The 27,859-nt window shown below is 45.8% G+C and overlaps 1 protein-coding gene and 1 long non-coding RNA gene across 2 annotated transcripts in view; one reads left to right on the top strand and one right to left on the bottom strand.

Moving 5' to 3' along the window:
- LOC123343847 lies at window positions 1–26,765 on the bottom strand. Its single transcript, XR_006572384.1, has 3 exons — window positions 26,707–26,765; window positions 3,171–3,217; window positions 1–1,006 (listed from the first exon to the last, which is right to left on the bottom strand). It is a non-coding gene; the product is annotated as an uncharacterized LOC123343847 (long non-coding RNA).
- Window positions 24,611–27,859, top strand: part of HERC1 (HECT and RLD domain containing E3 ubiquitin protein ligase family member 1) — a 217,162-nt gene continuing 213,913 nt past the window's right edge. The window contains exon 1 of the mRNA XM_044979291.1: window positions 24,611–24,710. The gene's annotated coding sequence lies outside the window, so the exon portion shown is untranslated. The remainder of the gene's footprint in view (window positions 24,711–27,859) is intronic.

Raw genomic sequence — 27,859 nt, 5'->3', positions numbered from 1 at the left:
TGTTGTCCTGTTGAAATTCTTGCTTATTTTTGTTCTGTTTTCAACTTATGAAAAGATATTATACAATTCATACTTTTAAAATGCTCAAATAACTAGAAACTATTTTTTAATACTTGAAGATTCTCACATACATAGCTACCAAGACGAAATGCATGAATTTAATTTTTACTGAAATTGTCTTCAAGTTAAGTTGGGAGCAATCTAGAATCACATATTGTAAACACAGAACCATATACTGTAATGAAGTAAACCTCACAAATGTGGCATTGAACACATATGCATTGATGATCATGTATCATATCTGGAACCACATGTATTAAAATAAACAGAGCTGTGTTTAATTCAGACTAAAAAGTAGAGATGATAAAAAAGCTGAAATTTTCCTTGTAACAAATGTCAACCAAAAATTCTTTGATTTGAAAAACTTCGGCTTTCCCATTGGAAATTTGGAACCAATTCAAAATGTAAATTTTCCAGTTTGAATCAATATTTTTTAAATTAAATGACAATTTTAATTTCAGCGTAAAATGTTTTTGTTTGGGTTGTTTGTTTGTTTTTTGTCATAGTGTTTAAGGCCAGAAGGACCCACCAGATTATCTAGTCTGACCTCCTGTATATCACAGGACACCTCCGCATGAAACCCAACAACTGAAATTAGACCAGGGTATTACAGCACTCAGAAAACCAAACAATTATGTGCCACAGACAGGGAATAAGAGGGACCAAGGTACATCACTAGTGCCCAAGGCCCCTGCAATGGCAGGGAAATGATTTAAATGAGAAATACACAGATGAACCTGGCAGGCAACCCAGACCTCCACTGTAAAGGAAAGTGAAAAACCCCCAAGGTCACTGACCTGAGAGAAAATTCACACACATGGTGATATGTTGGAACTAAACAAAAATTAAGCAAGTGCTTAAGTGCTATTCTGAATAGGGTTGTTTTTCTGAATCAAGGCATTGCTCCCTCGTGTCTTCTGTGTACACCACAATTTGGGTTCCCAATCTGCAGAAGACAAGATCAAAAATAACACCTCTATATTACATATAGCTTAAATCAATTAATTTGTCATATAATAGCCCTTAAAACAACTTCCATAGCCCTTCCATAACTTACATTATTGATTAGATTTATCATTAGCCTAATGGCTATGATATCCCTTTCCAGTTACAAAAATACCTATTAATGAAGTTGACAGCTACAGGAATTGAAATTAAAAAAGATTAAAGATGTCTCTCCAACTGTATTAAGGGTAACTTTTTTTAAAGTATTTCCTTTATACCCTTGTGGTTGAGGTGATATTCTCTTACCTAAACTGCTCTTACTAGTTACAGAGCATTCAGAATCACACCAGTGCACATGTTAATACTGAAAACGGTGAAAGTACTTAATATAGGAAAAATGCAGATAAGAGTGTGGTTTAGGTGTAGTATGTATCCAGATACAAAACATTAGCCAAGATCTGTTTGAATGTAAATGTGAAAGATCAGCAGAACAAGGATATAAGATATGCTTATCCAACCTTCAAACCTCTTAGCTAATTAAAAATATAGAAGGGGATGCCAATTTTATTACATTATTCTAGTCAGGTTCTTATACATGTTCGTAACAATGTGGTTTGAGCAACTTCCAATTCTGGGTGTTGTTTATAATGGTGAAAAATATCCCCTAAGAGTTAGCATCAGGGCTGGCTCCAGGATTTTTGCCACCTCAAGCAGCAAAAAAAAAAAAAAAAAAAGGCCACGATCGGCGGTAGCTCCACTGCGCCGCTTTCTTCTTCGGTGGCAATTTGGCGGCAGGTCCTTCCCTCTGAGAGGGACTGAGGGACCCACTGCCGAATTGCTGCGGAAGAGCCCGACGTGCTGCCCCACGCACCTGCTTGCTGACCTGGTGCCTGGAGCCAGCCCTGGTTAGCATGAACCCAACCAGCTCATATTCTCTTGTCACCTAGGCCCTAATTCAGGAAAGGATTTAAGCAGGTGCTTAAATCCCATTTATTTCTGATTGAAACTGAAAATGCAATAGGATTTAAGCATGGGTTAAACTGCTGCCCTGAATCAAGAGTGTTAATGACTATTCAGAATTTCTTTCTGGCCTACTGAGGCAGTAGAGGCTGGTTCATTAGCCCTATTACACCACTTAGCATGGCAGTAGCTTTCCCTTTCAGTTACCTTTCTATGGGATTTACTGTTGTTTTTGAAAGAAACAAAACCCCCCCACTGGCCAGCAGCCATTCCAGTAACAAGCAAAACAGGGTCAGTTCTTGCTTAGGAACCTCCAAGATTAGAACTTGGCTGCTGTTGGAAGTGGTATTGGTTCCCTGGCCCCTAGTCAGTATTGGATGGTGATAAGGGCCATTGTGCTGCTGTAAGGACTGAAGGATCTTTTGGGAGCGTCTAGCTGGGCATCTCTAACATCCCCGTGAAGTGATTGTTTTGTTGTAGTCTGATCCTTCAGATTGAAAAACATGTAATTACCAGGCACAGAGGATCATTTAGATTTTAAAATTCCACTTAAGAGATTTACCTGGCAATATTTGTTTGCCTATTTAAGATCCATTTATACATAAGGGCCGGCCTCGTCTCCTACAAAGCTCTTCTGATCTAAATTAAATGGTAAAGACCAGTACAGTTAAAAACACCCTCAACCACAGCCTGCTGCCACAAATCTCCCCCTCCAGCCTAGCAGAGCCTAAAAACCCTCTGCTGACAGCCTGCTGCATAGCAGAAAGCCCAGTCTCTGCTGGCTTCATGATGGCAGAGTTTCTAAGGTGCACATGATGCAGTCTCTTTCCTGTGCACTTAAGGAGCTCTTCAGCTGGGGAAGGTTCCTGTTTTGTTGGGTGTCTAAGCACCACTGGAGCCCACTTTCTTCTCCCCTTGAGAAGCACTTTCTTCAGAACACTCCCCTTAATTTTTACTCTTTCTTCAGCCTCTGCATGGACCCCTTTCCACCAGTCCACCTGACTGGCTATTTAGGCAGCATACAAAATAATTGATGTGCCTGCCTTGACAAAAATGGAGCACGGGGCAGCCATTTGCAAGACTGCTGAAGTGCATACAGTGTAGGGCTTTGTTTATACCAGACTAATGAAAATACATTTTCAACTAATCAGTACAAGTTGCTACCACTGGAAACGTTTGTAAAATGTCAAAATAAAACCACTGACCCACAAGATGTTCTGAGAAAATGAAATCATCCTGTCAGCTACTTCCTCTGGAATGAAAATGGAAAAAAATGTTAATTTTTAGCAGCATCCACATTACTGAATTGATTCAGTTAGCTGAAGGTCACTGGATTATTCTTAGGTTTTTTTATGCAGCTTCTTGCCTGAATGACTCATTCTCCTTTTTTGTCATCTTAGATGTCTAAAGTTCACAACACATAGATAGACCTGTCTAAACTAGGGCAAGACAGACCTCCCTCTCCCTAGTAGATTGGAAAAATATAAAAAAATCTCCTTTTACAAATACAATGCTGACTACTTAAAAGAGAAATCGTTGCATGTAAATGCAGTCCAACCTTCAACTATTTTCTTGTTCATCGGCATTTGACATAGAAAGACAAGAAAATTCTGTTAATTTATCAGTTGTAAAGGACATTCCAAGGTTATTCCTGACTATTGAAGTTAATTCTACATCCTTCTCTTACCTTGAAAGGACAGAGATCTTGGAACAGGACCCAACATTGCATAACTGCCTTAAATCATTATGCAAGGAGACCCAGGGTAGTTATGCAATGCTGGATCTTGTTCCAAACACATCTTCAATTCTGCCTCTTGTGTAACCTCCTCACTGTCATTGGAGTTGCATGGGATGTTAAATAGTACAAAATGCATTCTCATGTGTTTAGTGACCTTGTGACCATTTACGTATCTGTTATGGAGACGATGATATTTTTTTTAATTGTGCCCATCCATTGCTTACTGAGAAGGCACTAAGCAAGGGGCAGAGCATTTTGATGCTGTCTAGCCAAATAGTTCTAGTTTATGGGATTCCCATTTTATTTAAATGCAAACCCTGGAAAACCCCTTTGATAACACTGAGTTAGGAGAACTGTTAAGTCTGTAATCAGGAAATACCTAAACTAAACTTTCACTGTCCAGTTGATGGTAAATGCTATTCTTTATGTTGTAGACTTGAGAATTTATACTGGATATACAAAACACTTCCTCCACGTATTGATCTGTTGGGGAACTGCTTTGTGTGCTTTTTTGTTCATTGTGCATAACTCTTATTGGCCTTGCTCTTCTTCTAGTTCTCATTTTCATGAGTTTACACCTAAAATATTCTTAGTTGCTCTTTCTTCTCTCCCCCCCCTTCTCCTCTTTTTTTGCTTTTGGGAGCGTCTAGCTGGGCATCTCTATTATTACTAGTTTCTTTGTCATTATCTTTATAGCAACTTATTAATTTGTTTAAAATACAAACAATTTCAGTCTTATTTTACCCACGTTAAGGTTATATTACCTTAGAACAGTGATACTCAGACTGAGGCTTGCAAACCACAAGTAGCTCTTTAATGTGTCTCTTGCAGCTCTTTGCAGCACATGAGATTAAAACACTGTGTGACTTAATTATTAACCAATCAGGATGCTTTTACTGTGTTGTTAACCCATTGTAGTTGATAAAATAATACTTGGTCAGTCATTTTGCTCTGTGTGTGTGTATGTGTGTGTGTATATATATAGCCTAAACCAGAGCTGAACAATGCCTCTTTGGTCCATACCTAATAGTTCACCAGATTCCATCAAGAGTGCTACGGTGGGAGGTCTAAGGCAGTGATACTCAGGCCTCAGTGGTTCAGGAGCTAAATTAGTGAGTAACATTACTGTGGCTTTTTTGTAATGTTGCCTGTTCATTCCCTCTGGGGCACCTGGCATTGGCCACTGTCGATAGACAGCATACTGGGCTAGATGGACCTTTTGGTCTGACCCAGTATGGCCGTTCTTATGTAAAAATTATGGAAAATCTTGAGAAATCATCTGATTTAACAAGGTTGTTGCCAGCCTGAGCAGTGGAAAGTCTTGGAAACTTTCCATCCTCTTGTGCTGAACACAGGTGCCAACTTTTGTTGGCACCAGTGCGTGCTTGCGCCCCCGGCCCCGCCTCTGCCTCCTCCCTGCCCCATTGGGTGCCAGTGGCTGCTCACATCTCGGCCCCAGCCCGGCCCCATCTCTGCCCCCTCCCCGCCCCTGTTGGTCCCCTCCCCAAATCAGCTGTTTCATGGGGGAAGCGCTGGGAGGGAGGGGGGAAGCAGGACCTGGTGGCACGCTCAAGGGAGGAGGTGGAGTGGAGGCGGAGATGAGCTGGGGCACGGGGGGCAGGATGGGGAGCTGCCGGTGGGTGCTGAGCACCCACCAATTTTTCCCCATGGGTGCTCCAGCCTATGGTGCTGAATGCAAAATGGATCAGGAAAACGGACCCCATCTGATTGTTTTTTATCCAATTTGGAATCCGGAGATTCAGATCTGAAATCCCGTTCTTGTAGCAGGTCTGAGGTTACAGTTTTGAATCCATTTCTAATGTGTACATAAAGTAGCTTATCAATGTTTTGCAAGCCTGTGTGTGTTCCAAATTGCACAGTTATTGTGCTTGCCTGCCGACCTCCACTTTGCATTTTTCAGCTGGACAGCGCCTCTCTTGCTGTGCTGCTTGGTAGCTGGAGAAATCTGTTATTGGATGAACAACTCTCCACCAGCTCTCAGCAACTGGACAGCACCTTCTGCAGCTGGATCTTTGCCAGCAGCTTTTGTCAGCTCTGTGAGTCTGTTTCAGTAGCTGAATGACTGTGTGTGTGGTTGGGTGGCACACTTAGAAAAATATGCAGCATGGCCTGCTTTAGAAAAAACCACACTGTTTAATAATCAGCTGAATGTTGGAGAAGAGCAGGGGAGATGCTCAAATGGAGAGTAACCAGTTTGCCCCTCACAGCAGCATTTGGGAATAGCAATGTTATACTGAATCCTGAACATACGACCTAGTAAACGGTCTTCTTTCCTAAGCTGTTTCTCCTGTTATACAGTTTCCTCCTTCACTCCTGACATACCTATGTTAAATCTTTACACTATGAATTAGTTATCTTATAGCCTAACATGTCATGCTTTTCTATCATTGCAGCCATCCCTTAGTCTATCTATAGGGGTGCATGGGCTCATGAATTTACTATGCTATTCTCCTCTTCTTCCCTCCTCCATGCCCCTCTTACAGAGGAATTCTCCTGCATGTCAGTCCTCTTCATGAGTAAGGATTGCAACATTTACCTTGGCATTCTGCCACTCAGCAGGGGGAGAACATGCCCTTCAGAGCATTAGCTCTTACCCTTTGGGGGGGCACCAGCCTAACCACATCTCTGGTGGGGTATACAAACCCCAGACTGGGCACGAAGGGGTTAAAAGGCAACCACAACTAGCCCCGTCCCTCTGGACCTGCTGTGCATCCTACAATGGGAGGCGCAGGTTAAAAGGGAGCTGAAAAGCACAGGCAAAGGGTGGACAGGCTGCAGGAAACCAGATAGAAGGTTGAGCCTGAGAGGAACCAACAAGGCAGACTCTTCTGTAATCACCACCCCCTTTGAAATCCTGCAGGACCCTGCTCATCTGCACTCTTTTGGTTGAGTTACTCTCTGTTTGGACTATAGGTGTCACACCTCAAATTGAAGGGACCTATTAGTGGGAAGTAGCCCAGGAAAGTGAATGTGAACTTGAGCAGGGAAGACCCTGCTGGGGTTCCTTCCTACTGAGCCATGGACTGGGACCCCCCTGCCACACCCTTGAGGACTGATACTCAGAGGCAGGTGGAAAGCCAAAGATTCCTGGCTTAATGTCCAAAACAGGCACTTCTACCACCGTGAGAGAGGAACAATGGGCTGGAAGTCAGTGTGCTAACCCCTAAGCAGCCCAGCCCTCCAAGCCCCGTATCACACCGTCTTTTTTTTGTTTTCTCTACCGTCCTGCACCCTCCACCACCACTATGAGTAGGGCCCTACCAATTTATGGCTGTGAAAAACGTGTCACAAACCGTGAAATTTGGTCTTTTATGTAATTTTATCCTATACTATACATATTTCATGGGGCAGACCAGTGTTTCTTTCAAACTGGGGATCCTGACCCAAAAAGGGGTCTTGGGGGGAGGGTCACAGTATTGCCACCCTTACTTCTGTGCTGTCTTCAAAGCTGGGTGGCTGGAGAGTGGTGGCTACTGGCCAGGCACCCAGCTCTGAAGGCAGCACCCCACCAGCAGCAGCGCAGAAGTAAGGGTGGCAGTACCATACCATGCCATCCTTACTTCTGCGCTGCTGCTGGTGGCGGCTCTGCCTTCAGAGCTGGGCTCCTGGCCAGCAGCCACCGCTCTCCAGCTGTCCAGCTCTGAAGGCAGTGCTGCTGCCAGCAGCCGTGCAGAAGTAAGGGTAGCAATACTGCAACCCCCCTACTATAACTTTGTGAATCCCCACAATCAGGACCCCTACAGTTACAACACTGTGAAATTTCAGATTTAAGTATCTGAAATCATGAAATTTATGATTTTTAAAATCCTATGACCATGAAATTGACCAAAATGGAATGTGAATTTGATATGGCCCTATCGATGAGCCTCAGATAAAGAGTTGAGTTTAAAACTCTAATTTGTATTTACTATATCATAGCACAGGGATGAGTAGGAGGAGTGATTGTCTTCAAGTGCCTTAGGATATTTTCAAACATCAGCATACAGTCCCCTCATCTTAATTCCTGGCCTTTGCTCGGCTGGCTGGTTATTCAGGCTTGCTACTCTTATTTTGCCTGGACAGGGAAGGACCATTAAGAAATGGGTCACAAGCCCCCCTTTTAAAAAAATAGACTCTTCCTTTTAATTTCTGAAAGATATTCAGGATGCATCTTAGGGTATGTCTACACTACCAGATTAGTTCGATTTAACTTAATTCGAATTTGTGGAATCGACCTTACAAAGTCGAATTTGTGTGTCCACACTAAGGACACTAATTCGACTTTGTGAGTCCACACTAACGGGGCAAGCGTCGACATTGGAAGCGGTGCACTGTGGGAAGCTATCCCACAGTTCCCGCAGTCCCCGCTGCCCATTTGAATTCTGGGATTTCCCCACAATGCATGCTGGGGGGAAAAATGTGTCGAGGGTGGTCTTGGGTAACTGTCATCATTCAACATGCTTTCGGACGTCTCAAGGGGAGATGGAGGAGCTTACTGACTCGCTCGGATCTCAGCGAAACCAATATCCCCATTGTTATTGCAGCTTGCTGTGTGCTCCACAATCTCTGTGAGAGCAAGGGGGAGACCTTTATGGCGGGATGGGAGGTTGAGGCAAATCGCCTGGCTGCTGATTATGCTCAGCCAGACAGCCGTGCAATTAGAAGAGCCCAGCGGGAAGCACTGTGCATCCGGGAGGCTTTGAAAGCTAGGTTCCTCAGGGAGCAGGGTAACCTGTGACTGTTCAGTTTCTTTACAGAGAAGCTGAACCTGCCCCTGCTTCAGTTACTGTTGACTTTCTTCTGCGGTTACATACCCCGTTCACCACGTTTCCTCCCTTCCAACACACGTTTAAAAATAAAGTTAATGGAACATTGTTAATTAACAACGTTTTCTTTATTAATGAATTCGCGTTAAAGGGTTGAAACAGGGACGCAGACTGTGGTGGGTAGGGTGTGCAGTGATGTTAACACCGCTTCTACACTCGAGGAATGATAGGCTCCTGCTCCTAGAGCGGTCTGCAGTGCCGGACTGGTTGTTTCAACGGAGCCTGCCATCCCTCCTTTTCGGGACTCTGTGTGCGGGGGCTATGTGACCTTGTGGCGGGGGAGGACGGTTACAGATTCCCCTGCTGCGTGGCTCTGTGCTCCGGGACAAGGACCACTGCATAAGTTCTGTAACCGCCCTCCCATGCCACAAAGTCACGTACCCCCCACCCACACAGAACATGGAAAACACCTCCCAGACCGACCAGGGTGCCTACTGACTGCACTGTGTGTGTGACCTGCTGTTGATCCTGCCCCCGTGTCTGTACCCTGGTAAAGGTGACTGTCCTATGCAATTAACAACCCCCTTCCCCCACCCTTCACAGACAGTCTTCTGTAGAAAAACTTGACGGAAATAGTAATTAACAGCAAACTACTTTTAATAATCAACTACACAGTTAGGGGATGAGAGCCTTCTTGTATTTGTGTACTCTGCAGGGGTGCAGTGACAGTTTTCACGGCCCCTGTCGCCCCTCCTTCTTGTTACTTTGGGTGAGGGGGGTTTGGGACTTTGTGGCGGGGGAGGGCGGTTGCAGATACAGTGCAGGGGGGCTCTGTCCTCCTGCCTGCGGTCCTGCAGAACATCTACAAGGCGCCGGAGCGTGTCAAATTTTCCCTGGGCATTTCCTGTGTGGCTGGTCAGAACATCCAAGCTCGGACTGCTGTCCAGAGCGTCAACAGAGTGGTGCACTGTGGGATAGCTCCCGGAGCTACTAAGGTCGATTTCCGTCCACACATAGCCTAATTCGACATAGCCATGTCGAATTTAGCGCTACTCCCCTCGTCGGGGAGGAGTACAGAATTCGAACTCAAGAGCCCTCTAGGTCGAACTAATTAGCTTCCTGGTGTGGACGGGTGCACGGTTAAGTCGAATTAACGCTGCTAAATTCGACATAAACTCCTAGTGTAGACCAGGCCTTAGGGTTTGTCTACACTTAAATGTTTTGTCGCTTTAATGAGACATAGCTAAAATGGCAAAAAAAACCCTAGTGTAGATGTGGTTATACCAGTACAAAGGTGTCTCATACCACCAATATAGCTTATTTTGTTCCCAAATCAAAATAAGCTATACTGGTACAAAGCATCTTTATACTGTGGTAAATGCATCTACATTAGGACTCTCCCAGTACAACTATGTTGGCAAACATAACCAACCGAGTTATGCTGTCAAGTAAAACTTTTTAAATGTAGTTCAGTCCGTAACTGGTTGGTGTGTCTGAGAGAATTTGGACTTCACAGCAGAAATATTCTGGCTCACCTTCAATCATGAATGCAGATTTCAGGGTGCTTCGGGGATAGGGCAGTCATAACGAGAGAAATTGCATTGCTCCATGAATTTGCCTGACAGGCACGTGATCCCATGGCACATATAAATCCCTGCACCTAAAGGAGGCAGTGTAGCCTAATGGAGAAAGTAATACACTTGGATTTAAGAGACCTGGGTTCTTTTCCAAGCTCTGCTACTGCTGGCCTTCTGGGTGACTGGCAAGTCACTTCCTGTGCCTCAGTTTATCTATCTGCAAAATGATGATATATTTGTGAAGTGCTTTTTCAAGTATTTATTTTTAAAAGGTGGTCTTACATTTCTGTGTATGTTTTGTGGTTGCTGCAGGGATATATGTCTCTTTAACAGGTACTTCATAGCACTCAATCTAATACTACGGTGACGAACATAGAATACAGGCCATCTCAAATTTACTTGGAATTAGGGAGGGGGCTTCTGGGCCATCTTTGATACCTTTCTTTTTGTTATACACTGTGTTGTATTGTATGGGCAATGCAGCCTATTGGATAGAGACCTGGACTGGGACTCAGGAGACCTGGGTTAGACCTGCAAGTTACTGTGCCTTTGTGCCTCGGTTTCCCCATCTATAAAATGGAGCTAATGATACTATACTACCCTCCTTTTGTAAAGTGCTTTGAGATCTACTGATGAAAAGTGCCATGTAAGAGCTAGGTATTGTTGTTGTTAGTGTGCATGGCACTTTACAATCAAGTAAGGAATAATGTCAGATAAAAGGGAATGAGGGGACGGGAGAACAACTCCTTGCTGCCATGATGTGAAGCCTCTGCTGTATATGCAAGCCAAAAGTAAAAAGTTCTTCACTAGTCAGCTTTGAGACAACAGTTAGAATATAGTGTTCACTTATAGAGAAGTACCAGAAAGATATTCATGAATTTGAGAGAACAGAGCAGCAACCAAAATCATTATGGGGCTTGAGGGATAGGGGAAAAAATAAGTAGAATTTAAAGAAACAGTAGCTGTGGCGCATGAGGGAGCATGACATGACTGTTAATAAATATTTGGTGGATGTAATCACCCAGGAGGGAAATTAATTGTTGCAGGTGGCTCAGGCCTGGACTGAAGAGTTATGGGGTGAAAATTTAGGATGAGTATTTAGAAAAACTCTCAAGGGAAATGGAAGAAGCCATACTACTTGGGGCATTTAAAGTAGACTGGACAAAGCACTAGATAATACTGTATGCCCTAAAGTCTAGAAAGCATATGGACTAGATATTTTAGCAAATCTCTTATGTCCCCGATTCATGTTGAGTAACTACCTGGCTGTCACTGTATAACTGCTGCTAATCACATTCTGAGGAAAGCCCTACATGAAATTTGCATCATGTTGTTCTGCAAAGAAAAACAAAATCAAAATTACGTGAAGCTTACTTTTTCTAGTCTAACAAATATTATAATTCATTTTAGAAAATGATTTCCACACCATTTAATTCTGTTACAGTTGCCTGTATTCTTTCTCATGATGAAAGAAATTATCCACAGCAACAGAAGCTGGCATGGAATAATTATCCATTATATGTTAATTTATAAGAAGCTATTAATGTAAAAATTTCAAAGCAATTTACAAATATTAAATCTGAAAACATGCCTCTCAGGCTAGTAGCATTATACCCATTTCACTGATGGATAAATGGAGATACAGAAAGTGCAGCTAACTTGTCTAAGCTCACATAGCATCTCAGTGGAAGACCTGGAAGAGAGAGCCCAGTCCCCTGATTAATACAGGCACAGCAGATCAAAATAATCCAAGATATTCCTTCCCTGCTCCCTGGGGAAAATGAGAACTAGGCCTCCTGTGGGACATTCCTGGTAACTTTCTTCATTCTTCATTAACTTCTCACCTCTCTTTAGAATTTTCTTGAGACGAAATTCAGATAAAATTTAATACCAGAACTTGTTAGACATTGTCCAAATTCCTCCTCATTCTTTTCTCCAGTTTCTAAATTATTCCTTGGTATATTACCATCCTCACTTCTGATCTCTCCCTGTGAATCCTTCATTTGTGGCATCACCATTACTTGGGTTTGAGTATTTGCTAAAATTGACTGTGAAGCATAGAGTGCAAACCTGGATCCAATTCATGTTTAATTATTTTGACATCACTGGGAGTTGTCTCAGGCCTGCAATTATACAGTGTTGTCATCACTTGCAGTTTTATCATGAGTCTCATGATATTTGGGTTTTTCTTAATGCACCCGCTCCTGGAGCTGAGTGAATATGTGAAAATCTCAGTTTTAATTTAAAAATAAAGAAGTAAATAAAACAATCAACTTCTAGCCTTCCTAGTTGCAAAAGAGAAGCTTGAAGACATGACCCAGAGATACCCTGAAGGCTCAAAATCCAGAAGGCAAATAAAAAGTACCTAATTTTTTAAAATTTCATAATTTTTAAATGACTCATGATCTTTTGGGGGCTGAGTCATGATTTATGAGTGTTTGGGGTTGACAATACTAATTACTGCAGCTGCGGTTACTTTGCTAATTGGAAAACCTGTTGGGTGTGAATCAAGTCAGACTACAGAAATACAGTGAGTGGTATTCTGCTCGTGAGCCTCCCTTGCCAAGCCCAGAGTCCCATCCTTCCCTACTTCCTGTGCCCATCTTGTAAGGGCCGCCTATATTTCATAGATCTATAGGTAGGTAAAATGTTGCATTCAAAATGGGTATTAATATTAAGTATATACTTGCAATTGTTTAATTACAGTAACTTTCACTCATAATTTAGTAAATTTTGTCATTTATTTGTATTTTAAAACTAATACTGTAGCTATTTCTTTTTAAATTTCTTGTGCATTGGGTAGAAGAAAATTATAGGATTAATATTGAGGAAAAACTTCCTATCTGTGAGTTAGTTCTTTGTGTAAAATGATATTTATGTGACAGATCTATCACCAGAATAAGTATTTCACACTGTACTTGGTTTATAGGTCTTTTAAACATGCTCAGCATTAGGAGGTGCCAGACGTTGACAAAAGCTGTTATTCTGTACTAGAACTGCATGCTGGTATGAATTTATTCTGTGCACAAATATCACGGATGGCTACAATGCCATTGCCCATGGCAGGAAACTACGAATACTTCACCTTACTTTCAAATACATCCTGTTGTCTTAGAGTCAGGAGAGTGAGTCATCAGATCAAATTAGTGAGTGATGCAGATGCAAATACATTAGTGCTCCCACTCTTAGCATCCTTGTAAAGGCAGAACTTTATTCCAATGACAGCAATGCTCATTTACCTTAGATCTACAGGAAGACAGCTACTGTTGTGATGAGTAATATATTGAAGCAGTAAGTGCTTAGTATTTTTCTAGCATAGCAACATAAATTTCAGTCTAAGTTTTATAAAGGTATTCAGGCTGGCTATGGTATCCTCACTTGGTGCTTACCATTGCTACTATCCCTTCCAAACCAATTGTGAGATGATGGATTGGCACATCTTCCACATAATACTTCCTTTTCTGTGCTCCTTGAAATGTTGTCTTGTTTCTCTTGTTTAATATAACCTGTAAACTATTTGGCCAGGGAATGTATCTTGCTGTGTTTTTTGAAAGGGCCCCATAAACTAACAGCAATGATATTTTCAAAAGTATTTCTGTATTGAAATGAACATATGATGGTTTTCCAGCATATTCCTGCTACGGCTAGGAGAGTGTTTATTCATACAAATCTAGGCCCTCTTCTTTCAAATGGAGCCATGAAGATAGACCATTGTGATTTTGATTGGACTCCAAGAAGAAACAAAGATCTGCCCACACTGATCTGATTGCCTGAGTGGGACCACAAACAGTTTGGTACCATGATAACACTTGTCCATTTTATGCCACTGTATCAAGCTAAAGAGCAGAAATTTTAGTCATCTTTTTTTTCCAGCCTGTAAACCAGTTAGTCACGTATGACATTCTATGGAACTTCCAAAGTCCATTCATGGGGACAGACTGAAGAGAGAATCCAGAGGAGAGCAACAAAAATTACGAAAGGTTTAGAAAATGTGACCTGTGAGGAAAGATTTAAAAAACATGGTATGATTAGTCTTGAGAAAAGAAGACTGAGGAGGGAACTGATAACAGAATTCAAATATGTTGTTCAAGGCTGTTATAAAGACAACAGTGACCAATTGTTCTTTGTCCACTGAAGACAGGACAAGAAGTAATCAGCTTAATGTGTAGCATAGGCAATCTAGGTTAGATATTAGGAAAAACATTCTAATTATAAGGATAGTGACTTATTCCTGTAGGTAACTAACAAGGGAGATTGTGAAATCCCCATCAATGGATGTTTTAAAAAACAGGTTGAACAAACACCTGTCAGGGATGGTCTAGGTTTACTTGTTCCTGCATCAGTGCAGGGGGCTGGACTAGATGACCTCTCAAGGTCCCTTCCAGCCCTATGTTTCTATGATTCAATGTACCATTGGGACCTTTTTTTATTTCAATTATATAAAAGTGATTTCTTAGTAATGTCCAATACAATATAATTCCTTTTTATAGCTTTGACATCACTGGGATGTGACAATATGAGCAAAGTTTGCTGGAAAAGTAATGCTAGCAATATCAAAACACAAATTTAAATTATTTAAGATCAAAATCGAAAAACTTGGTTATGGTCTCTAATCATGCCTCAGCATGGAGCAGTGGTGAAACACACAACAGAAACACACGCAAGATGTTAAATTCTCTTTCCCTAACTTAATACGATCTAAATTCTATTGTATAAATGTACCATTATACAACTTCCCCTTGAATACTAACTATATCAGAAAGGATATAACAAAAATTGGAAAGGCCTAACAATGGACAATGAAAATTATCAGAGACATAGAAAGATTTCTTTATGAGAAGAGACTAAAAGGATTAAGGCTGGGTAATTTAAAGAGGTGATGTCAGAAGGGTAGAAAAAGCAATGTATGTTGCAGGTCACTTCCTTTATCTCCCCATTTGTCATTGGTACACAAGATTAAGAGGACACCCAATTAGATTAAGGGTATACTTAAAATTGATGGAAATTATAATTTGTGTAAAATATGTTGTGGAACTCACTGCCACAAGAGATCTGCCTGTGACCATGGGAAGAGAGGAGGTATGACTTGGGGTACATGCTTCAGTCTAACAGGAATGTTTCCACATGTTTGGAAGTCTCAAGTAATGGAGTAACAGGGTAGAGTCAAGTGGATGGGAACCAGTCTCTACAATCTCTTTTCCCTTGAAACTTGCATTATTTTACCTTCTTTCCCCCTCTCCACATTGGAACTCAGTGGGAGCAGCCACTAGTAGGAATAAGGCTACTGAAATTACCATCATAGTCAGGAAATTGGATGGAGGGCCTAGGCCTCCATGGATATCCCAAAATCTGTGGGATTTACCTGCTGATACCTGCAGGTTTTAAAGAGTCATACCGCATAGCCATTCTGGAGGAGAGTGGGGAAGAAAGCAAATGGCATTGCCCATTCAGCTGTTGAAAGCCAGAATTTCCTTGTCCTTATCTGGGATTCTGACATAGAAGGAATTAATTGGCTCTAATCCTTCTATTCTTTTTGCTGTGATGTTAATTGGTAGATGAAGGTAGCTAGAGCACTAATCTTTTTCTGTCATTTTTGCCTTTAGGGGACAGAGTATGGCTGTCTAAAAAATATGCTCGAATCACTCGTGGCAAATATGCTGTGTAATATAAATACATCATTTCTGAAGGAACAAAAATGCTACATTTTCTTTTATTTTAGCAATATCTGTTTCTAAAGTGAAGTGGCTGATCTTCAAAGACTATTGTGGGTGATCTCAGGGAAAATAAAGAACTTATTCCCCTTACTTACAAAGCTGATTTTAGATTACTAATAATCAGCATTAAATTCTGGAGCTCCCTTTCAAGGACTTGCTTAAAAATACATTTTTATAAGTGAGGATGAGGTTTTTGTTTGTCTTGGATTCAAAGTGTTTTTTTTCTCTCAAAATTGGCAGTAAAACCTTTGGTTTCCAAAAGTTTGCTCCATCATTTTGTATTATCTTCATTTTAGTTTTATCCCCTTCTAACAATAGATCAATTGTCCCTACTATAAAATGAAGGTAATTTATTTTCCAGCAGAGATTGCCGTCAGAAGTCTCCTCATTTTAACAGGTACTGATGGATACAAATTCTGCCTCTGTCCTCTTACTCTGAACCAATATATTAGCTTGCACTATACAATGTGTGTATATGGCTTCCATGAAAAATCCATGCCTAGATTTGGCAGTGCCTAATTCTCTCCCACCTCTGAGTGTTCTCATAACCCAGCAGAAGCTAAATGCAAACCTCCCTTGGAAACAGCTTTTCTCTCTCCAATCTTCCATATTAGTCCTGACACTTGGATTATATTTCCTTCCAACCAGTCTCACACTATATTCAACTATCAAATAGAGGCAGAACACTAAACCTTTGGATGACATCATCCAACACAAATAAGGATTTAGCCATCTCTCAGGCTTCAGTTACTGTCTCCCGCAAGTGGAGGACCTATATAGCAGATAAATGGCTAGGAGAGAGCCTACAATCCCTTTAATACATGTATGCACAACTGCAGTTGCAGTCTGTATGAGACACAGGTGACTATGGGCCTTTCATCCCATGTGCTCGGAGATCCCACCACCACTTCCCAGGAACACAGCTGACCCTGTCAAGGGGCTCATGGCCAAATTGTGCTGGCATTGCTATGCCCCAACAGAGTTGAGGCACTTCAGACTATGATGAAAGGATTTGCAGGATAGGTCTCTCTTCAGAGAGTGCCTCCAAGGTAAGTGGGATGGACTCTCTGGCCATGCTAAAGCACTTTGAACTGGTGTATGTATTCTTTCTCACCCTGGCCAGAGTCCAACCAAAGATCGTCAAGTCAAGGAAAACATTGATTCGATTAGTTCTGGAGTGGCTGAGTAGGCCCATGGTATCTTGAGTTAGTGAACAGGCCTGTGGACAGTTCAATATGACTATCAGTGATAGAAGGCTTCTAATTTAAGATATGAGCTTTCAGCCTTAGGGCTGGAACTCATGAGCCTGAAGAAGAGCAGCATGTCAGACATCTACTGTGCTGCAATCTAGAAAACTAAATGGAGTACAGTAACTCCTCACTTAACATTGTAATGTTCCTGAAAAATGCAACTTTAAGTGAAACGATGTTAAGTGAATCCAATTTCCCCATAAGAATTAATGTAAATGTGGGGGGGTTAGGTTCCAGGGAATTTATTTTTTTTGTCAGACAAAAGGCATTATATACATTTTAAACAATTTTAAACAAGCAATTTAATACAGGTTTAAGTTTTAAACAATTGTAAAGAAACAATTTAATACTACAATCATCACTGCTAAGTATGTAGCTTGGTTGAGGTGGTGGAGTCAGAGGGTGAAAGACGATGGATTGTCCGGCTGCTCCTCTTGCTGTTCTTGCAAGCAAAGGCACTGACTTTGCCGGGGGCAGGGGGCTCAACCCTCGGCACATCCACTCCACCTCTTCTCCTCCCCACCTCCTCCCCCTTTACTTCGCACGCTGCGTCCTCGCTCCCCTCCCCTCCCCTCCCCTTCCCTTCTGAATGCTGCAAGCCAGCTGATTGCCACGTGCAGGAGGCAGGGGAGGGAGGGGGCAGGCGCCGAATCCTCCCTCCTGCCCGAGGCAATCAGCTGGCTTGTAGCATTTAGGAGGCAGGAGGGAGGGGGGAAAAGCAAGGACTTGGTGCGCAGGCTCCGCCTCCCTCTCCCCCCCCCACCCCCCGCCTGCTGCCCGGGGCAATCAGCTGGCTTGTGGTGTTCAGGAGGCAGGGGAGGGAGGAGGAGTCTGCACGCTGAGTCCTCGCTCCTCCCCCTCCCTCCTGCCTCCTAAATGCCACAAGCCAGCTGATTGCTGCGGGCAGGAGGGGGAAGGCTATCTCAGTGGTTTGAGCACTGGCCTGCTAAACCCAGGGTTGTGAGTTCAATCCTTGAGGGGGCCACTTAGGAATCTGGGGCAAAAATTGGTCCTGCTAGTGAAGGCAGGGGGCTGGACTTGATGACCTTTCAAGGTCCCATCCAGTTCTAGGAGATTGGCATATCTCCTATTATTATAAGGCACTGATCTACAGGGTCTGCCAACGGGCAGGAGGCACTGTGGGGGTGGGGGCGTAGGGAGGCTGCCAGCTGTGGAGAAAGCAGGCAGCCAAACAACATCATAGTGGAGCATTGCACAACTTTAAATGAGCATGTTCCCTAATTGATCAGCAATGTAACAACGTTAACCGGGACAACTTTAAGTGAAGAGTTACTGTACTCACGAGGGTACTCAGGAATTTGAAAATCATTATCTGCTTAGTGTGATAAGATGAAGATAGACCCACTAACAACTGCAGTCCCTGCCATCTTCAGGATGGATTGTACATGAGTCTGAGCATCTGCTGCATAAAGTACAATCCACAGTAATGGCAGTGTTTAGAGGTGCAACAGATGCCATCTCCATAGGTGGCCACCCACATATTTCCTGAAAGCCATGGACAACATGTGATCAGTAAAGTAACCCGTCTAGAATTTGCTGAATACTTTCACAATTTCCCCTTTCACCTGATGAAGAGGATTTTGCAATAGTTATTGTCATTAAAGGTTCCATTGTTCAGGGCATTGCTGTCTTGCAGGGGAACCTACATGACTTTCCCTAGGATGAGGTTGTGCTCAGAACCCTACAAAATTCAAACCAAAGAGAAAACATTTTCTAACTGTTGGAATCAGGAAATTGCCTTTCCTGCTTTGTACCTGAGCCATAATTCACTGAAAGCAGAGTAAGCTTTGTTGCCTGGTCATGCACAAAGGACTGTGGGTTAAAATGGAAAGAGAGGCAGAATTTAGAGGCTTGATGAGACTGTTTGCTCTGCACATAGGACTAAGCAAAAGCCAAGCAGCATTCCAATTGACTGCCTCTGAGTGCATTAAATAACTGACAAGTGGAAAAGTGGTACCAAAGCCATTTTTAAGGCACATTCAACTTGATGAATGGGATCATCATGGGCAGAAAGAGGGGAAGAGTCTTTGCTAGAGAATTGTAAGGCAGCCAGCTGGATGTTGAGCACAGTTGTTCTAAGCAATGCAGAGTTGATGTACAAGCCTTGGTGGCTGGAGGTTTGTTAGCAGAGATGTATTGCAGGTAGTTATCAGTTCCTCTGAGTCCTGAACTCATGTGCTTTAACTGCTTTGGGAGATCCCAAATGACTGGTCTGGTATGGAAGGTTGAAAAGAGAGGAAAATTTTCCTATCGGATTTATTTTCTTTGAGATGCCACTCCAATTTCTGTCCCTGTGTAAATTGACCACTGTTTATATAATCTTTTCTTGGGAATGTTCATGGCATTATTAAAGTTTATTAGCAAAAAACTTTGAGTACTGCTTTCATAATATTCAGTTGAATGCTGAGAAACAATTAGACTATTGTGGAAAGAATTAAGTCATTAAAAAACATAGTGTCCTGTCTTCATATGCTTTTTGGGAGGAACTGTCACTCAAGTGTCTGGATGGACACCAAGGATCTTGGGGGGGGGGGGGAATTCCCTACCTGAATTTTCACTTTTGAAAGCATAAACCCAATGGGTTTACCTCAGTTACTTGAACTGAGACACTTGTATATCAACCAAGATAATCTGTAGCAGCTATTGCCAAAAAAAAGTACGGTAACATTGATTTTTATTTAATTTGGAAGAAAATAAAGATTTTAAATGTGAGCATAAAAATGAGCACGCACACTGCTCTCAGCTGTATAAACAGCTGAGATAAATTAACTTAGCAGGTAGCTGTTGTAATTGCCACTAGCTGTAATAATTTGATTGTACTTTTCACCCCATGAGTTTCCAAAGTGACACATATAGGTTGAAAATTATACAAGAAGTTTTGCTCTCTACTGAAGTGCAGCTACCTCAGATATGGAATGCAGCACAGCAGCTGTTTAATAGTGAACAGCAACACTACACCACAGCGAAGGACCGGAAGTGATGAAGAATAATACATCCAACTGAAACTGTAGGAAGAACATAGCTATATTCTGCCTTCCTCCCCAACAGGAATTTGAGCTGCATATTGGTGGATGCTATGGTTGCAGTTATAAACTGGGCACAATAACCTAGATTTTTTCCTTTGTTTTCTTTGGTCCACAGACTGGTATCTGACAGCAGGAATTATTATATGGATGGGATTTTTAAAGGAATTGAAGGGAGTTAGACACCTCTAAAAATCCCAGATTACATATTATGTATCTTTTTTTAAATGTGTATGCTGAAACTATAAGAAGCATTTTGAGTTAAGATCAGTGATGTGTTTCCAACTGATTCTTTCCAAATAGCCTTCTTTACTATTACTTTCTGTATACTTGCTTCCTTCCCTCCCTACCCTTCATATGTTGCTTGTCTTCATAGGCCCCATCTTGAGAATGACAGAGAACACTGTGCTCACAGCCTGAGTTCTCTGTCCCCATCAGGTGCCAGGCCACGGCTTCTCTCCCCTGCTGGGCACTAGGCAGGCACACATAAATGCCCTGGCTGGCGCCATGGCGCCCACGGGCACCACGTTGGGGACCACTGAACTAAAGTGTTTGCAAAAATTTCAAACAGAAATGAGTCTTCTAGTTCAGTGGTTCTCAAGCTGGGGCCGCCGCTTGTGTAGGGAAAGCCCCTGGCAGGCCAGACCAGTTTGTTTACCTGCCCCGTCTGCAGGTCCAGCCGATCGCGGCTTCCACTGGCCACGGTTTACCGCTGCAGGCAAATGGGAGCTGCTGGAAGCGGCGGCTGATACATCCCTCGGCCCGCACCGCTTCCAGCCGCTTCCAGCAGCTCCCACTGTCCTGCAGCAGCAAACTGTGGCCAGTGGAAGCCGTGATCGGCCGGACCTGCGGACGGGGCAGGTAAACAAACTGGCCCGGCCCGCCAGGAGCTTTCCCTACACAAGTGGTGGCCCCAGTTTGAGAACCACTGTTCTAGTTGAGGGCATCTCTTTAACATTATCCTCTGTGGCTGCAGTCTGTGGGAGAGTAGTATAGTACTAACTATTGCTAATGGAGATTATCATTCAGCTTGAGTGAATCAAGAACTGCAGGTTTTGGAGTAGAACATTATGGATTCTATTCCTGCTGCAGATAGAGAATCTCATGAATCCAGGCGTTAGATTTTAGGATGCCGTAAAGTACTGTAGTCGGAATAGGGTGGCTGAGCAATGAATTCCTGTGGTTTTTAATCCCAGATTTGCCTCTGGCCCTTATTTCAGCCTTGCTTTGTCACCTGGCAGAACTGTCCCCTGAGTTTAGGAAATGTCCTGCAAAATTTGGGTGGGTGACTACCCCACACCAGACTTGCTTTGTGACCTGTAGTAAGTCCTTTAACCTCTCTGTACACCTGTTTTCCCCATCTATAAAAAAGGGGTAGCAGTGAAATTCATTAAATGTGTATAAAGAGCTAAGATAATTGTGTGTCTGTCCCTGTCAGAGACACACAGACACAGCTGGGGGGGGGGGTTGTGGGGACAGACAGATGGAGCCGTGGGTAGGGGAAAGGAGCAGCGATGGGCACCCCAGGACTGGCATAAAATACACAGTACAGAGAGGGCTTCCTGAGGGGGCTATTGCAACACTCCCCCGCAAAGCAGACCCGGGCTGCGGCTGGCTCCGTCCATCACTCCCTCCCGCCCCACAGAGACCCACACAACCCTCTGCCCCCACCTTGTGCTTCAGAGGTCCTAGGGCCCAGGGCAGCCTGGGGAGTTAGTGGGGGGCCTGGCGCTGGCAGCAGTGAGTGACCTGGCCCCAGCCCACTCTGCTCCACCTTGCTGGCTCCCGGCATTGCTCAGCGGCGGGAGCTTCGGGGAAGAGGTGGAGTGTGGGCGGGGTGGGAAGAGGTGGGGCGGAGCAGGGTTGCTTGCTGCTGTTGGCGCCAGGCACCTTGCTAATCATCCAGGCCACCCTGGACCCCGCATCCCCTGAAGCACAGGGCCCTCCAAAGCACGGGGCCCGGGGTGGTTGCCCTGGTTGGTCCTATGGATGGGACAGATCCACTTGGGCACCACCAAAAATTATACAAACCTGCCACCCATGCACATTGTGCCATGGGGCTTGTAGTGCACAGAGTTATGGTAGGGATGGGGCAGGCTCCATGGAACAGCGAGGCACAAGGTGCACTCTGTGCATGGGGCTCATGGCGGGCTGTGCTGCACATTGTACTACAGGGCTCCGGGGATGTGACAGAGGCCATGGGTGCCAGGTTCATACTGTGCAGGGGCTCGTGTGGGGATGTGGCAGAGGGCACGGCACAGCAGGGGCCGGGGCGGGCACACTACATGGGGCATACGGCGTGGTGCCGGGTGCACACTGTGCAGGGGCTCGTGTGGGGATGTGGCAGAGGGCACGGCACAGCATGGGCCAGGGGCGGGCACACTACATGGGGCATGCAGCGGGGTGCCGGGTGCACACTGTGCAGGGGCTCGTGTGGGGATGTGGCAGAGGGCACGGCACAGCAGGGGCCGGGGCGGGCACACTACATGGGGCATAGGGCGGGGTGCCGGGTGCACACTGCGCAGGGGCTCGTGTGGGGATATGGCAGAGCAGGGGCCAGGGGCGGGCACACTACATGGGGCATGCGGCGGGGTGCCGGGTGCACACTGCGCAGTAGCTCGTGTGGGGATGTGGCAGAGGGCACGGCACAGCAGGGGCCAGGGGCGGGCACACTACATGGGGCATGCGGCGGGGTGCCGGGTGCACACTGCGCAGGGGCTCGTGTGGGGATGTGGCAGAGGGCACGGCACAGCAGGGGCCAGGGGCGGGCACACTACATGGGGCATGCGGCGGGGTGCCGGGTGCACACTGTGCAGGGGCTCGTGTGGGGATGTGGCAGAGGGCACGGCACAGCAGGGGCCGGGGTGGGCACACTACATGGGGCATGCGGCGGGGTGCCGGGTGCACACTGCGCAGTAGCTCGTGTGGGGATGTGGCAGAGGGCACGGCACAGCAGGGGCCGGGGCGGGCACACTACATGGGGCATAGGGCGGGGTGCCGGGTGCACACTGTGCAGGGGCTCGTGTGGGGATGTGGCAGAGGGCACGGCACAGCAGGGGCCGGGGCGGGCACACTACATGGGGCATGCGGCGGGGTGCCGGGTGCACACTGTGCAGGGGCTCGTGTGGGGATGTGGCAGAGGGCACGGCACAGCAGGGGCCGGGGCAGGCACACTACATGGGGCATAGGGCGGGGTGCCGGGTGCACACTGCGCAGGGGCTCGTGTGGGTATATGGCAGAGCAGGGGCCAGGGGCGGGCACACTACATGGGGCATGCGGCGGGGTGCCGGGTGCACACTGCGCAGTAGCTCGTGTGGGGATGTGGCAGAGGGCACGGCACAGCAGGGGCCAGGGGCGGGCACACTACATGGGGCATGCGGCGGGGTGCCGGGTGCACACTGCGCAGGGGCTCGTGTGGGGATGTGGCAGAGGGCATGGCACAGCAGGGGCCAGGGGCGGGCACACTACATGGGGCATGCGGTGGGGTGCCGGGTGCACACTGTGCAGGGGCTCGTGTGGGGATGTGGCAGAGGGCACGGCACAGCAGGGGCCGGGGCGGGCACACTACATGGGGCATGCGGCGGGGTGCTGGGTGCACACTGCGCAGTAGCTCGTGTGGGGATGTGGCAGAGGGCACGGCACAGCAGGGGCCGGGGCGGGCACACTACATGGGGCATAGGGCGGGGTGCCGGGTGCACACTGTGCAGGGGCTCGTGTGGGGATGTGGCAGAGCAGGGGCCGGGGCGGGCACACTACATGGGGCATGCGGCGGGGTGCTGGGTGCACACTGCGCAGTAGCTCGTGTGGGGATGTGGCAGAGGGCACGGCACAGCAGGGGCCGGGGCGGGCACACTACATGGGGCATAGGGCGGGGTGCCGGGTGCACACTGTGCAGGGGCTCGTGTGGGGATGTGGCAGAGCAGGGGCCGGGGCGGGCACACTACATGGGGCATGCGGCGGGGTGCTGGGTGCACACTGCGCAGGGGCTCGTGTGGGGATGTGGCAGAGGGCACGGCACAGCAGGGGCCGGGGCGGGCACACTACATGGGGCATGCGGCGGGGTGCTGGGTGCACACTGCGCAGTAGCTCGTGTGGGGATGTGGCAGAGGGCACGGCACAGCAGGGGCCGGGGCGGGCACACTACATGGGGCATAGGGCGGGGTGCCGGGTGCACACTGTGCAGGGGCTCGTGTGGGGATGTGGCAGAGCAGGGGCCGGGGCGGGCACACTACATGGGGCATGCGGCGGGGGGCCGGGTGCACCCTGTGCCCGGGTGTGGCGGGGATGCGGGGACCGTGGGCTGCATGGCACAGCGGGAACCAAGCCGCACGTTGCGCTGTGCCGCTCGGCCCGTGGGTGCGCGCCGGGGAGCACGTGGAGGCGGGGCGCAGCCTTGCGCGCTCCCGCCCGGCAGGCTCAGCCCCGCCGCAGAAAGGGTGGGATTGCAGGAGCCGCCCCGCCCCCCGGACTGGGGCAGAGGGAAAGCCGCGACCGGGTCTCGCGAGAGTTGGGCGATAGCCCCGCGAGATCGTGCCGCCTCCCTCCCACGTCATGTTTTCTCTTTGACAAGCTGCCGCCGCTGCGGAAAGAACGCGGCTCCGGGCCGGGACCTGCCACCTCCGGACCCCGAGCAGCTGCCGCTCCGCCTGGACCCTGGTAACTGACTCCCTGCGCCCCTGTGCGCGAGCGCCGCGCGTGCCCGGCCTCGGCGCGTCCCCAGCCGGCAGCGGCGGGGTGGGGAGGCCCGAACCAGGCGAGCCGGACTCTCCGCGCCGCTTCCGCGGCAGGGTTCAAAGCCCAACTGACTGCAGCCCCCTGGTCCGGAGGGGGCGGGCGCTGTGCCCCTGTGGCGCGAGGGGGTGGGGGGCAGAGGGGTTAAGCTGTGTAGAGGGGTGGAGTGAAGGGCACAAAATATCCCCCCTTGCGCTCCCCAGTGCCCGGGGCTCAGGGAAGGTGGTTTTCCCGTCCGGACTAGAAGTCTCGTCAAGTCTCTTCTTTTAGACAGTATTAAATATAAGGAACCTTTTTGCTGTATGTTGGGATGAGATCCACAACTCCTCTAAGTCTGCGCTGCTGCCCCGCCGCCCCCACCTCATGGTAACGATGAACTGATTGTAGCATGTGCATTGCCTGTCACTTCCATGTATTTAATTCTGTGTTCTGGGCTGCTCTGGCTGTTGTCATAAAATGAAGGCAGAAATAATTGTGTAGACTTTTGTCAATGACACGTACGATTTTCAGTGTTGTACATATCTCCCGACCTGTTGTCTGAGTTGCATAGCATCCTGTGGCTTGTTGGCTGGCTCCCAACTGCAGTAGTGAGAAAGTCTCCACATACTTTTATTTCCAAATTATTTTTTTCATGACCTTAGTTGAATGGTGCCCTAATAGCTCACTTTGGCCTGCATGCAGCTTTTCCTGTGTTCTCTAAATAGACAGACATATTTGTCTTCATCTTGCACCCCACTTAGGGGGGAGCAGGGTGTTGAGGTGTAGAGCCTCCTTATCCCTGTTGGACCTATGCTTTCCTGTGTTGATATAACGCACCTGAGCAGGTTGTTCTTTGCTGGATGGTGTAACTCATGAGTAAGGATATGAGTTTGTCATAAATTTTGATTAAATTTCATAGTAGAGGTGCAGGGGGGAAATATCAAGGAAAGGATGGAGATTGGGGGGCTGGAGAGAAGACCCTGACCCTCACCCTACAGAGGCATCTCCTGTATTGCTAGGCTGGGCCAGGTTTCCCCACTCTGGATGTCCCAATTGGTTGTACTGTTTTATCCTTGAATCCAGTAGCTGTGGAGTTTAGCAGGGGTTACTCAGTGCCTGGGAACTTGCCCAGTGTAACCTCTGGTCATGACTGCCTCTTGTGATTGACCTTCGCATTAAGCCAGTTTAAATGCCTCTATGTGGCTATAGTAGTATTCCCTTTTTTAAGGTTGGAAATGATTTACTGAAGTTACAAAGAGCCTACAGTATGTGAGTTTTTTTTTAAATAGTAGTGATAGGATACATTGTGAAGATCTTTCATCCTGAAGGATCTCAGTTCTTTAGGAGTCTATACACTAACTTACATGATATAGAGATAAACTTAGTTGTTGTATGAAATATTTGAGGCTGGAAATGCAAAAGTTGAGGTTCATAGTAACCTTAACTTGTCTACATTGTACAAACAGTACCTAATCTATCTCTCAAATACACATGTTCCACACTGAAGTGAATAGGAATAGTGCATATAGGAGGACTGAACTGGGACCCACTGGATCTTAAAGTACAATTAATTACTATTCTAAAATACTGTATAGGTGTAATGTAGGTGAGTAATGATTGCTATGAAAATCGTATCTTTACTGTATGACTCTTGAACTGTTTAAAAGTGTGATTGACATTAGCTTATGTTTTCATGCATTTCAGTTTTTAGGAGGAGGAAAGGGAAAGGAGACTATCTACTGTTTTCCATGCATACTACTGTAGTTGGAAAGCTTTTGACTACGCAGCTGTAGAACCCCACAATGAAACAGGCACAAAAACGTACAATTCTAAACTTAGTAGCAGTTTCATGCTGCACATGAATATTAGTTTATGTCAATTAGTTAAAATTGTTTCAAAATTATCACTCTTATGTAACTTAAATTTTAAAAAAACCTCTTACCTTTCGGATAATGGATGGAAAGTTTCAGCATAAGGACCTTTTTTTGTTAGAAAACTCTCAACGGGACTTGAAAATTGATGACTCCACTAGCTCCAGGCTGATAAAAGATAAGCGGGTGGGAGGAACCAGTGAATTGTAGTGTGTCTGATTTGATTAAAAGACCAGTTCCCCCGCCTCCAGCTTCTGGGTAGAGCAAGGGTAGTACAATTCTTATTATGGTTTTGTCCTGGGACCCTGCTTAGGGGCTTCATCTTTTGTGTCGGCTTCTGGTTAGTATGTGTCTGATAAACTTGAAGCCCTTTCTAGTTGTTGTTAGGGAACCCCTTGCTTCCTTTCTCCCAGACTTGGGGGTGTGTGTGTGTGTGTGTGTCAGGTATCTCTGCTACTCAACTCTTCTCCCATTCTTCTTGCTGCTACCTTTGGATTTCTGCTACTCCTTTCTGAGTTTCTGTTCTTTGGGTAGCTCCATCACTTTAGCTTTTCCCAAAAGCAGCAGATTACTTTGAGCTCACTTCCTCCAGTTTTCTATGGGCTGATGGGTTTTTCAAGCCTTGATTATGAGCAGGTGAAAATGAGATTGGGTGTGATAGGAGTGAACTTGAAGATGACACCAGGTTATTTAGGTTAGTCAGGACTAAAGAACTCCAGAGGGACCTTGAAAACTTAGGTGATGGGCCTCATGAAGGCAGATGAACTCTTACATTGGTAAGTAGAGGGAATATCTTGAATTGGGATGTCAGTAATTCATCCAATATCTACTGGTCTGTGGACTAAACCTACTAGCCACTGTGAAAAATACCTGGCATTATGCCTTAAGGATACACCCCCTGCAATTTAAACAAATAAAGAACTCTGTGTAAGTCTGGAAACTTGTCTTTCTTACCAAAAGAAGTTGGTCCAATAAAGATATTACCTCACCCATCTTGTCTCTCTAACGATCAATACGGCTACAACAGTAGTGCATACAAATAAAACAATTGTATATTATTATTAAGGCTGTCAAGTGATTTAAAAAATTAATCACGGTTAATTGCACTGTAAAACAATAATAGAATACCATTTATTTAAATATTTTTGGATGTTATCTACATTTTCAAATATATTACTTTCAATTACAACGCAGAATACAAAGTGTACAGTGCTCACTTCATAT

This window comes from Mauremys mutica, chromosome 11 (assembly GCF_020497125.1).
Source record: "Mauremys mutica isolate MM-2020 ecotype Southern chromosome 11, ASM2049712v1, whole genome shotgun sequence".
Classification (NCBI taxonomy): domain Eukaryota; kingdom Metazoa; phylum Chordata; order Testudines; family Geoemydidae; genus Mauremys; species Mauremys mutica.
This window is presented reverse-complemented; position numbering and strand designations above follow the sequence as displayed.